This window comes from Piliocolobus tephrosceles, chromosome 1 (assembly GCF_002776525.5).
Source record: "Piliocolobus tephrosceles isolate RC106 chromosome 1, ASM277652v3, whole genome shotgun sequence".
NCBI lineage: Eukaryota > Metazoa > Chordata > Mammalia > Primates > Cercopithecidae > Piliocolobus > Piliocolobus tephrosceles.
This window is the reverse complement of record NC_045434.1, coordinates 112,896,391-112,909,189: the sequence shown is the minus strand read 5'-3', so window position 1 is coordinate 112,909,189 and position 12,799 is coordinate 112,896,391.

Below are 12,799 nucleotides of genomic sequence, written 5' to 3'. Positions count from 1 at the left end.
GGTATTGATGGAACGTACCTCAAAATAATAAGAGCTATTTATGACAAACCCACAGCTAATATCATACTGAATGGGCAAAAACTGGAAAAGTTCCCTTTGAAAACTGGCACAAGACAGGGATGCCCTCTCTCACCACTCCTATTCAACATAGTGTTGGAAGTTCTGGCTAGGGCAATCAGGCAAGAGAAAGAAATCAAGGGTATTCAGTTAGGAAAAGAGGAAGTCAAATTGTCCCTGTTTGCAGATGACATGATTGTGTATTTAGAAAACCCCATCGTCTCAGCCCAAAATCTTCTTAAGCTGATAAGCAACTTCAGCAAAGTCTCAGGATACAAAATTAATGTGCAAAAATCACAAGCATTCTTATACACCAGTAACAGACAAGCAGAGAGCCAAATCAGGAATGAACTTCCATTCACAATTGCTTCAAAGAGAATCAAATACCTAGGAATCCAACTTACAAGGGATGTAAAGGACCTCTTCAAGGAGAACTACAAACCACTGCTCAGTGAAATCAAAGAGGACACAAACAAATGGAAGAACATACCATGCTCATGGATAGGCAGAATCAATATTGTGAAAATGGCTATACTGCCCAAGGTTATTTATAGATTCAATGCCATCCCCATCAAGCTACCAATGAGTTTCTTCACCGAATTGGAAAAAACTGCTTTAAAGTTCATATGGAACCAAAAAAGAGCCCGTATTGCCAAGACAATCCTTAGTCAAAAGGACAAAGCCGGAGGCGTCACGCTACCTGACTTCAAACCAAGTTAATTTTCAATACAACCTAAAAGGGTGCTATCCAAATTGGCTTAGAGATAAATGAGCACTATTGTGAATTACATACTCCTAAAAATCCTAGAAATAGACATATAAGTTCATATAAGTTCTTTAGGCACCTGGGCTCACCAATCAGGAAGACATAATTTTTGTCTAAAGCCCCATTGTCACAGGGGGAGGGGGACTAGCTAGAATTTTAGAATTCCTCCTTAGACAAGCAGGCCTAAGAAAAACTATCCCTGAAGCTAGGATGTGGGGAGTCTCAGAAATTGTATCTTTCTTATTTATATAAATGAGGACAAAAGGCACCACTCTTCCAACTCTGGAGATCTCTGCCCTCCCTCAGGTTATGGCCCTCCACTTCATTTTTGGGGCATAACATCTTTATAGCACATTAGTAAGGTCCCAATACTAACAGGAGAATGCTTAGGACTCTAATATATTTTTGAGAGTGCATCAGTAGAGACCACTAAATCTGATTTTTCTCAGTCCTCTTTGTGGTCTAGGAGGACAGGCAAGGGGGCAGGTTTTTGAGAATGCATCAGTAAAATGGACCTATCACCCCTCTGTAAAATGGGCCACTAAGTCACTCAGTTCTTCTTGTGGGCTAGGAGGAAAACTAGTGTTTCTGCTGCTGCATTGTTGAGTGCAACTAATCCAATCAGCATTGTCCAGGGATCATTGCAGGTTCTTGGCAAGAGATGTCTCTGCTGCTGTGTTGGTGAGTGCAACTATTCTGATCAGCAGGGTCCAGGGACCCTTGTGGCTTCTTGGGCAGGGGAAGAAACAAACCAACCAAAACAATGTAAAGTTTTGCCTTTCAGATGGGAAACACTGAGGCATCAACAAAATAACCCTTGAAATGCATCCTACACCATTGGGACCAATTTGACTCGCAAACCCTGAAAAAGAGGCAGCTCATTTTTTTTTCTTGCACTATGGCCTGGCCCCAATATTCACTCTCTGATGGGGAAAATGGCCACATGAGGGAAGTACAAATTACAATACTGTCCTGCAGCTTGACATTTTCTGTAAGAGAGAAGGCAAATGGAGTCAAATGCTTTATGTCCAAGCTTTCTTTTGATTGAAAGAGAATACACAACTATGCAAAGCTTGCAATTTACATCCCACAGGAGGACCTGTCAGCTTACCTCCATATCCTAGCCTCTGTATTTCTCCCCTTCCTTTTAATGATAAACCTCCTCTAATTTCCCCTGACCAAAAGGAAACAAGGAAAGAAATCTCCAAAAGATGACAAAAACTGTGTGTGTGTGTGTGTGTGTGTGTGTGTGTGTGTGTGTGTATCTATTGGTTATGTCCACTTCAAGTTGTAGGGGCTGGGGAATTTGGCCCAAGCCAGGTACATGTCCCCTTGTCTCTCTCTGATTTAAAGCAGATCAAGGCAGAGCTGGAGAAGTTTTCAGATGATCTTCCTAAGTACATAGATGTCCTACAGGGTCTAGGGCAAACCTTCAATCTCACTTGGAGAGATGTCGTGCTATTGTTAGATCAAACCTTGGCCTTTAATGAAAAGAATGCAACTTTAGCTGCAGGCTGAGAGTCCAGTATCTAGTCAAGTAAATGATAGAATGACAGCCAAAGAAAGAGACAAATTCCCTACCAGTCAGCAAGCTGTCCCCAGTATGAATCCCCACTGGGACCTTGACTCAGATCATGGGGAGTAGTCATAAACATCTATTGGCCTGTGTTCTAGAAGGACACAAGGAGAATTATGAAAAAAGCCCATGAATTATTTAGTGATGTCCACCATAACTCAGGGAAAGAAGAAAACACTTCTGACTTCCTTGAGCCACAATGGGAGGCCTTAAGAAAATATACTCCCCTGTCACCCAACTCACTCGAGGGTCAACTGATTCTAAAAGATAAGTTTATTACCCAATCAGCTGTGGATATCAGGAGAAAGCTCCAAAAGCAAGCCCTGGGCCCTGAATACAATCTGGAGGCATTATTAAACCTGGCAACCTCATTGTTCTATATAAGGACCAAGAGGAACAGGCCCAAAAGGAAAAATAAGATCAGAGAAAGACTGCAGCATTAGTCATGGCCCTCAGACAAACAAACCTTGGTGGTTCAGAGAGGACAGAAAATGGAGCAGACCAATCATGATAGGGCTTATTATCAGTGTTGTTTGCAAGGACACTTTAAAAAAGGTTGTCCAACAAGAAACAAGCTGCCCCGTCATCCATGTCTTCTATTCTGAGACAATCAGTGGAAGGTGCACTGCCCCAGAGGACAAAGGTCCTCTGGGTCAGAAGCCCCTGGCCAGATGATTCAACAACAGGACTAAGGCTTCCTAGGTCAAGTGTCAGCTCATGAAATCACCCTTACTGAGCCCTTGGTACATTTAACCACTTATGGCCAAGAAATTGTCTTCCTCTTTCTTGACCTTCTCATGAAAGGAAACTGATGCAGCCTTCTCAGCATTAATCTCCTATCCTGGATGACTGTCCTCAAGGTCTGTTACCATCCGAGGAATGCTGGGACAGCCTATAACCAGGTATTTCTCCCACATCCTCAGTTGTAATTGGGAGACTTTGCTCTTTTCACATGCCTTTCTTGTTATGCCTGAGGTCCCACACCCTTATTAGAGAGGGATATATTAGCCAATGCTGGAGCTATTATCTGCATGAATATGGGGAACAAGTTCCCATTTGTTTTCTCCTACTTGAGGAGGAAATCAACCCTGATGTCTGGACATTGGAAGGGCAAAAAATGCCCACCAAGTCCAAATCAGGCTAAAATAAACCACCACCTTTCCTTATCAAAGGCAATATCCCTTAAGGTCTGAAGCTCATGAAGGATCACATGATATTGTTAAACATTTAACAGCTCAAGTCTTAGTAAGAAAATGTAGCAGTCCCTGCAACACCCCAATTCTAGGAATACAAAAATCGAATGGTCAGTGGAGACTAGGGCAAGACCTTACACTCATGAACAAGGCAGTAATTCCTCTATATACAGTTGTACAAAACCCCTATACCCTGCTCTCACAAATACCAGAGGAAGCAAAATGGTTCACTGTTCTGGATGCCTTGTCCTGTCTTCCCTTGCACTCTAACTCCTAGTTTCTCTTTGCCTTTGCAGATCCCACAGACCACATGTCCCAACATACGTGGATGGTCTTGCCCCAAGGGTTTAGGGATAGCCCTCACCTGTTTGATCAGGCACTGGTGCAAGATCTAGGCGACTTCTCAAGTCCAGTAACTCTCATCCTTCAGTATGTGGATGATTTACTTCTGGCTACCAGTTCAGAAGCCTTGTGTCAGCGGTCTACTCTAGCTCTCTTGAACTTTCCAGCTGATCAAAGGTACAACACGTCTAGGTAGAAGGCCCAGCTATTCCTACAGCAGGGCAAATATCTAGGCCTAATCTTAGCTAGAGGAACCAGGGGCCTCAGCAAGGAATGAATACAGCCTATACTGGCTTATTCTCACCCTAAGACATTAAAACAGTTGCAGGGGTTCCTTGGAATTACCATCTTTTGCCAACTATGGATCCCCAGATACAGCGAGATAGTCAGGACCCTATATACTCTAATCAAGGAGACCCAGAGGGCAAATATTCATCCAGTAGAATGGGAACCAGGGGCAGGCCCTTGTACAAGCTCCAGATTTAAGTCTTCCCAGAGGAAAAAACTTCTCTTTATATGTCAGAGAGAGAGCAGTGATAGCTCTTGGAATCCTTACTCAGACTAGTTGGACAACCCCACAACCAGTGGCATACCTAAGTAAGGAAATTGATGTAGCAGTAAAAGGCTGTCCTCACTGTTTAAGAGTAGTTGCAGCAGTGACTGTCTTAGTGTCAAAATAATACAAGGAAAGGATCTCACTGTCTGGACTACTCTTGTTGTAAATGGCATACTAGGTGCCAAAGAAAGTTTATAGCTATCAGACAAATGCCTACTTAGATACCAGGCCCTACTTTTTGAGGGACTGGTGCTTCAAATACATACCAGCATGGACCTCATCCCCACCACTTTCCTCCCAGAGGACAGGGAACCAATTGACCATGACTGACAACAAATTATATTCCAGATTTATGCTGTCCAAGATGATCTCTTAGAAGTCCCCTTAGCTAATCCTGACCTTAACCTATATACTGTTGGAAGTTCATTTATGGAAAATGGGATATGAAGGGCAAGTTATGCCATAGTTAGTGATGTAACTGTAATCCTCTTCCCCTAGGGACCAGCGCCCAGTTAGGAGAACAAGTAGCACTTACCTGAGCCTTACAGCTGGGAATAGGAAAAACAATAAGTAAGTGTACAGATAGCAAGTATGCTTATCCAATCCTACATGCCCATGCTGCAATACAGAAAGAAAGTATGACCTCTGGGGGAACCCCTTTTAAATACCACAAGGAAATTATGGAGTTATTGCAAGCAGTGCAAAAACCCAAGTAGTTGGCAGTCTTACACTGCCAAAGCCATCAGAAAGGTAAAGGAGAAAAGGCAGAAGGAAACCTTTGGGCAGATGATGAAGTCAAAATTGCTACCGGGGGAGGCTCCCATTAGACATACCTATGGAAGGACTCTTGGTTTGGAACCCCCTCCAAGAGATTAAGCTCCAATAATCTGTGACTGAAACAGAATGCGGATTTTCATGAGGGCATAGTTTTCTCCCTTTGGGGTTGTTAATGACAGAAGAAAGAAAGGTACTTATACCGGAAGCCAACCAGTGGAAAATACTTGAAGCTCTCTACCAAATTTTTCATATGGATATTGAAAACACTCATCAAATGGCCAAATCCCTGTTTACAGGGTCAAATCTCTTCCAGACCACCTGACAGGTAGTCAACGTCTGTGAGGTGTGCCAAAGGAATAATCCCTTGATCCATGGTAAATCCCCTTAAGGGGAACAAAAATAGATTGCTCTCCTGGAAAGGACTTGCAGGTAGACTTCACTCATATGCCTGAGTCAAAGGGATTTCAATACTTGTTGGTCTGTGTTGATACCTTTACAAATTGGATAGAAGCTTTTGCCTGCAAGAGAGGGAAGTCTCAGTGGTGATTATATCCCTAATTCATGAAATAATTCCTAGATTTGAGCTTCCCCAAAGCTTATAGAGTGCCAATGGTCTGACTTTAAAGCCACGATAACTCTGAGAATTTCCAGGGTGATAGGGATGCAATATCACCTTCACTGTGCCTGTAGGTCACAATCCTCAGGGAAAGTCAAGAAGACAAGTGAAGCACTCAAGAGACACTTGAGGAAACTAACACAAGAAACTCATCTGTCGCAGTCTACTCTTTTGCCCATGTTGAGAATCCAAAATTCTCCTCATAAAATGGGGCTCAGTCCACATGAAATGCTGTATGGATGATCTTTTCTCACAAATGACCTCTTACTTGATCAGGAAATGGCCAACTTTGTCAAATATATAACTTCTTTGGCAAAATATCAACAAAACCTTAAAAACTTTCCTGAAGGATGTCACAGAGAAAAGAGAACAGAGTTGTTTCAACCACGAGATCTAGTATTAGTCAAAACTCTGTTCTCTCCTTCCTCATATATGAACTCTTTGTGGGAAGGATCATACTCGGTAATCCTCTCTACCCCCACCTCCGGTAAGGTGGCAGGAGTGGAATCTTGGATTCATAATACCTGAGTTAAACTTTGGACATCCTCTGAGGACCCTGTGTGTTCAGGAGTCCCAAGATCAACCAGAACAGCTTCGATACACCTATGAACCATTGAAGGACTTACATCTCCTATTTTGGAAGAAAACGTCCCAGACTAAAAGTCTCCTATCACTGATCCTGAAGAAAAACCCCTTCCTCCTTAAAAAAGGTAACTGGAAACCTAAATAATCTTTATGTTTAACACCTCTCTTTGCCCCTTTATTGGAATCCTTTTACTATTTCATCGTATTATTAAGTAGCATACTAACCATACTTTTGCAATAGGGCTATATACTGCAGCTCCTGCTGGGATGAAAATCCTGCTCACTTCAACCTTCTTTCTATTTTGCTTTCTTCTGATAGCAATTTACATCTACATTTGACTCCTCAGCCTAGCTAAAATGATCTCGTTTTCCAGAGAACTCTATTTACCTTCCTATTTACTCTTCACCTATCTATCCTTTCTTCTTCCTTGGACACCTCATACAATCACCCCTCCCATTTCACTAGCTCCTAATTACCTCTACAAGACTCTCAACTTAACCCATTCTCTGTTAAACCAGTCCAATCCTTCCCTGGCAAATGACTGTTGGCTTTGTATCTCTCTGTCAACCTCTGTTTATGCTGCCACCTCCATTCCTGCAAAAAATTGTGTCTTTACCAACTAAACCTACCACCCTCATTATGAAGGAAAAGACCCTTTCCAACTTCTAAATATGCTATCATTAGCTGACTTCCCTATCTCTGATAGGACCAAGAACACCCCAAAAAGACGTCGAATCCAACTTTTACATACTTATATTTCCAACCTCACCTATTATACAAGCAATGAAAAGTCCATATGTGGCCCTGTAACTATGAATACAATCTTCACTTTCCAAGCCCCTTTATGTATCCAACACAACCTGTTATCAGGACTTCCCCTGGAGCACCTACTACCCCATCAGTGTAATTACACCTTACTACTTCAAGCTCCAGTGATCATAGTAACTTCCGAGTCACTCAAACAGCTTCATTCAGATGGCTTGTCAGCTTCTCAGGGCCCCCCAAAATCATCACCTCCTCCCTGATTAACAAACGGTCCAGGTTTTGTAAAGGTAAACATACTCCCTGAATGACCATTCACCCCTGGATACCCTGCAGCAGCACCCCCACCAATAATGAATGCCTTCTCATCCCCTCTTTCAATCACTCTCTTGGATGGTTCCTAGTAGATACCAAATGGCTTTTTCTCCAGTGGGAAAATAGAACACAGAGAGCCACTCAGTTTGCTCCCAATACCCCTTTCCAGCAGCTCACTGGAGCTACCTTGGCTAGTGCTCTAGGAGTATGGGAAAAATGAAAACAACAAATTCACACACTTTTTAACATACAAAACCTGTTCTCTCTATCCAGCTAAGGTATATTCTTATGTGGAACATAGACCTATATCTGTCTCCCCACTAACTGGATAGGCACCAGCACCTTAGTCTTTCTAAGTCCCAATGTTAACATTACGCCAGGAAATCACACCTTGTCAGTACCCCTCAAAGCTCAAGTCCATCAGCTCAGAGCCATACAACCAATATCCCTACTTAAAGGTTAGGAATGGCTACCGCTGCAGGAACCAGAATAGTCAGTTTATCTAATTCATTATCCTATTACCACTCTCAAGGGATTTCTCAGACAGTTTGCAAGAAATAATGAAATCTGTCATGACTCTGCAAACCCAAATAGATTCTTTCATAGTAGTGACTCTCCAAAACCACCAAGGCCTAGACCTCCTCGCTGCTGACAAAGGAGGACTCTAGACCTTCTTAAGAGTGTTGTTTTTACACTAACCAGTCAGGGATAGTGGGGGATGCAGCCTGGCATTTACAGGAAAAGGCTTCTGAAATCAGACAACACCTTTCAAACTCTTATATGAACCTCTGGAGTTGGACAAGGCTTCTCCTCTTTCTAGGTCCTGTGGCAACCATCTTGCTGTTACTCACCTTTGGGCTCTGTACTTTTAACCTTCTTGTCAAATTTGTTTCCTCTAGAATAAAGACCATCAAGCTACAGATGGTCTTACAAATGGAACCTGAAAAGAGTTCAACTAACAACTTCTACCGAGGACGCCTGGACCAACCTGCTGGCCCTTCCACTGGCCTAAAGAGTTCCCCTCTGGAGGACACTACACTTTCAGGGGCCCTTGTTCATGCCTGTCCAGCAAGAAGTAGCTAGAGCAGTCATCAGCTAAATTCCCATCAGCCGTTGTGGTGTCCTGTTTAGAGGGGAGATTAAGAGGTGAAGCCTCTGGGCTTCTGGGTCACATGGGGACTTGGAGAATTTTCTGTCTAGCTGAAGGATTGTAAATGCACCAATCAGTGCTCTGTGTCTGGCTAAAGGTTTGTAAATGCACCAATCAGCACTCTGTGTCTAGCTAATCAGGTAGGGGACTTCCAGAACTTCCATATCTAGCTAAAGGTTTGTAAACGCACCAATCAGCACTCTGTGTCTAGCTAAAGGTTTATAAATGCACCGATCAGTACTCAGTCAAAATGGACCAATCCACACTCTGTAAAACAGACCAATTAGCCCTCTGAAAAATGGGCCAATCAGCATGATGTGAGTGGGACCAAAAAGGGAATAAAAGCAGGACACCTGAGCCAGCAGTGACAACCTACTCCGGTCCCCTTCCATGCTGTGGAAGCTTTATTCTTTTGCTCTTTGCAATAAATCTTGCTGCTGCTCACTCTTTGGGTCCACGCCACCCTTATGAGCTGTGACACTCACTGCTAAGGTTCACAGCTTCATTCTTGAAGTCAGTGAGACCAAGAACTACCAATTCCAGACACACTGGGATCAAGCAATCCTTTCACTGCAGCCCCTCAAAATGCTAAGATTACTGGTGTGAGCCACAGCACCTACTCGATGTTTTCTTTTCTTTTTTCAAAGCAGGATCTCACTCCCATTACTGAAGCTAAAGTACAGAGGTGGGATCGTGGCTTGATATAGCCAAGTTATCAGGCTCAGGTGATCCTCCCACCTCAGCCTCCCAAGGAGTAGAGACATTGTCTCACTCCAGTTGCCCAGGCTGGAGTGTAGTGAAGAAATCATGGCTCACTTGAACCCCTGCCTCTGAGGTTCAAGCCATGTTTCTGCCTCAGGCTCTTGAGTATCAGCAGGTACTGCTGTGCACCACCATGTTGCCAAAGCTGGTCCCAAACTCCTGGGCTGAAGTAATTTTCATCTCTTGTCCTCCCACATTGCTGGGATTATAGGCGCGAGCCACCACACCTGGCCTGTTATTTTTCTAAAGAAGATCAAAGTCCCTTTCATGTATCAAAATCCAATGCAAATGTAGTTAATAATGAAGAAATAGATCTAAAAAGTAAATAAATATGATTCCATTCTCATGGTTCTAAATACTTACACTTGAGTCACAGAGCTGGTTGTAGAGAAGACCCACCACGGACTCATAATAATTCCCTGGCAGGATTCAGCCACAGACACTAGCCATGACATGTTGCTGGATGCTGAAAATTGTGAAATCACTGGGGACAACGAGTATAACCACTGTTTTTGATAGTTAAGTAGTGTAAATGGTAGGGGAAATGGTAAATATAACATGAAAAACAGTATCTTTTCAAATGATCAGTGAGATATGTCATCCTACTTATTTTTTGATGAAGAGGAAATTAAGGAAATATAGAGAAGGATGAGAAGGAGTAAAGAAAAGCATTGTAGAAATAAGTGAAGCAAATCCATCAAAAATAGTAAATGAGATAAATAATATAGGAAAGAAAAAGATAATATTTTAAAGACTAAACAGAGAACACAACCTAAAGTACTCAGACAAACAAGTCTTAGGAAGCAGACTTTCTTGAGAAAGAAAATCCCAAGTATCTGCAACTTACCACTAGAACAGTGAAGAAACAATCCCCAAGAAGAAAAGCAGAAGTTTCATGTTGGCTTAAGTGTATGTGAATAGAAGATAGGGTTTTAGGAAACTACCTATGAAGGTGGAGATTGAAATGGTAGGATATAGAACATCTGACATCATAAGAGGTCCTTGTGAGATAACTGTCTTCCATTAGGATTAACTAAATATTATATGCAATAAATGCAGTCAAATTAAAGGGGATATTAAAACTATAACTCTTTCATTAGTTCAGTGTTAACCATTAATTTTGGAATAGGGACAGATAATATTCCAATCCCACACCTTGTAAAAATTTAGGGTATATTCTCTGATACTATGTAACTTTTTTCTTTCATTTTTTTTTTTTTTTTTTTGAGATAAAGTCTCACTCTGCCACCCATGCTGGAGTGCAGTGGTATGGTACAGTATTGGCTCACTGTCACTTCTGCCTCCAGAGTTCAAAACATTCTACTGTCTCAGCCTCCTGAGTAGCTGGGATTACAGTTGCACACTAGCAAGCCTAGCTAAATTTTGTATTTTTAGTAGAGATAGGTCACACTGTCTCAGCCTCCTAAATTGCTGGAATTACAGGTATGAGCCACTATGCCTGGCCAATATGTAGCATTCTTTGTCTACAAAATATTTTTGGTAGAGATAGATCACACTGTCTCAGCCTCCCAAAGTGTTGGAATTACAGGTATGAGCCACCATGCCCAGCCAATATGTAGCATTGTTTGTCTACAAAATACCATTTTGTAATGAAAAACAATTAGATAGCCTATATTATTTGCCATATTTTTCTGAAAGAAGTTAAGGAAATATTTATAATTATTTAAAATACACATAAATCAATATAAAGAACAATAACACATTTCATTCATATATTTGTTGACATACCCACATCTACTAATTATTGTATCTCTACTCAGAAACACTCATGTTGTCAATTTACAGAAAATATCTCAAGACAAATTATATGGCTTTCCTTTAATGGCAATCTGAGGCAAAGAGCTGCACTTCAGTAAATATTTATCAAACCTCTCAAATTGAGTGTGCTATATATTAGCCATATATATGCTATGATTACAGGCATGATGCACCACACCCAGCCAGTAAATGATTTTTGAAAAATACTTAGCCAGGCACGGTGGTGCATTCCCTTAGTCTTAACTACTGGGGAAGCAAAGAGAGAGGACACATGAGACTTAGAATTGGAGGCTGCAGTGAGCTATCATGGCACCACTGCACTACAGCCTGGGTACAGAGACCCTGTAACAATAATAAATAAATAAATACATAAATAAATAAATAAATAAATAAGAACAAAAGAAGGAAAGAAGGGAATGAAAGGTAAGAGAAGGGAAGGGAAGGGAAAAAGAAAAATAAAGAAAACAAAAGAAAAAAGGAAGAATTTGTTAGCAAAATAGTGGCTCCTAAGCAGATTTTTCAGTTATTATCTAGAATTCATTACATATGAATTTCTTGTGTGTGTGTGTGTGTGTGTCTACTTGTTTTGTTTTGTTTTTGTTTTTGATACAGGGTCATGCTGTATCACCCAGTCCAGAGTCCAGTGGCATAATCTTGGCTTAGTGAAAACTTCACCTCCCAGGTTTAAGGGATTCTCCAAGCTCACCACCTGTAGCTAGGACCACAGGTCCATGCCATTACTCCCAGCTATATATATATATTTTTTAGTTTTGGTGGAGACAGGATTTCACCATTTTGCCCAGGCTGTCCTCGAACTCCCAGCCTCAAGTTATCTGCACCCCATTGGCCTCCCAAAGTGCTGCAATTACAGGCATGAGTCACCAAGCTGGGCCCACATATAGGGTTTTTATTTCTTTCCAAACAATTATTGATAAATCATTTTTGAAATTATCTCTTATCTTATTTTCCACATCACTATGATAATATCGCAAAGATTTCTTATTTTTTTATGTTTCTTTCTCTTGTTAAATTATTCTCATTATTTATTCTTCCAGGTGTATGTGTATGTATGTTTGTGTACTCATGCATGTGTATTTGTTTATTTCTTTGTCTTCCTTGTTTATGCATGTAGAAGTGTAAGTGTACAATAATATAATTAAACTATTGGATGTTTTATGTGATGCAAAACATCCAAAGCAACACAATTTTTTTAAAGCATATTTTGTATATTTTTGACCAGTCTCTAAAGAAAGAAGGAGGGCAAGTAAACCTCTAGGTCTCACTGAAAATAAATGTAATTACAACAATTCTATATATTTTTGAGCCCTGAACTATGTCACATGTACTGTGCTCAGTAAATTGTTAATCTTATGGTAATAATATCTATTATATAATAGACATAAATATATATGTTATATGTAATATCATCATTATATTATCTTTATTCATTGGATATATTTCAAAGATTAAGCAGTCCAACTTCACACAACTATTAATTGGTGAAGGTTAGATTTCTCTTGGTTTGCCTAGCTTTGTATTTTACAAATCACCACATGCAGTAT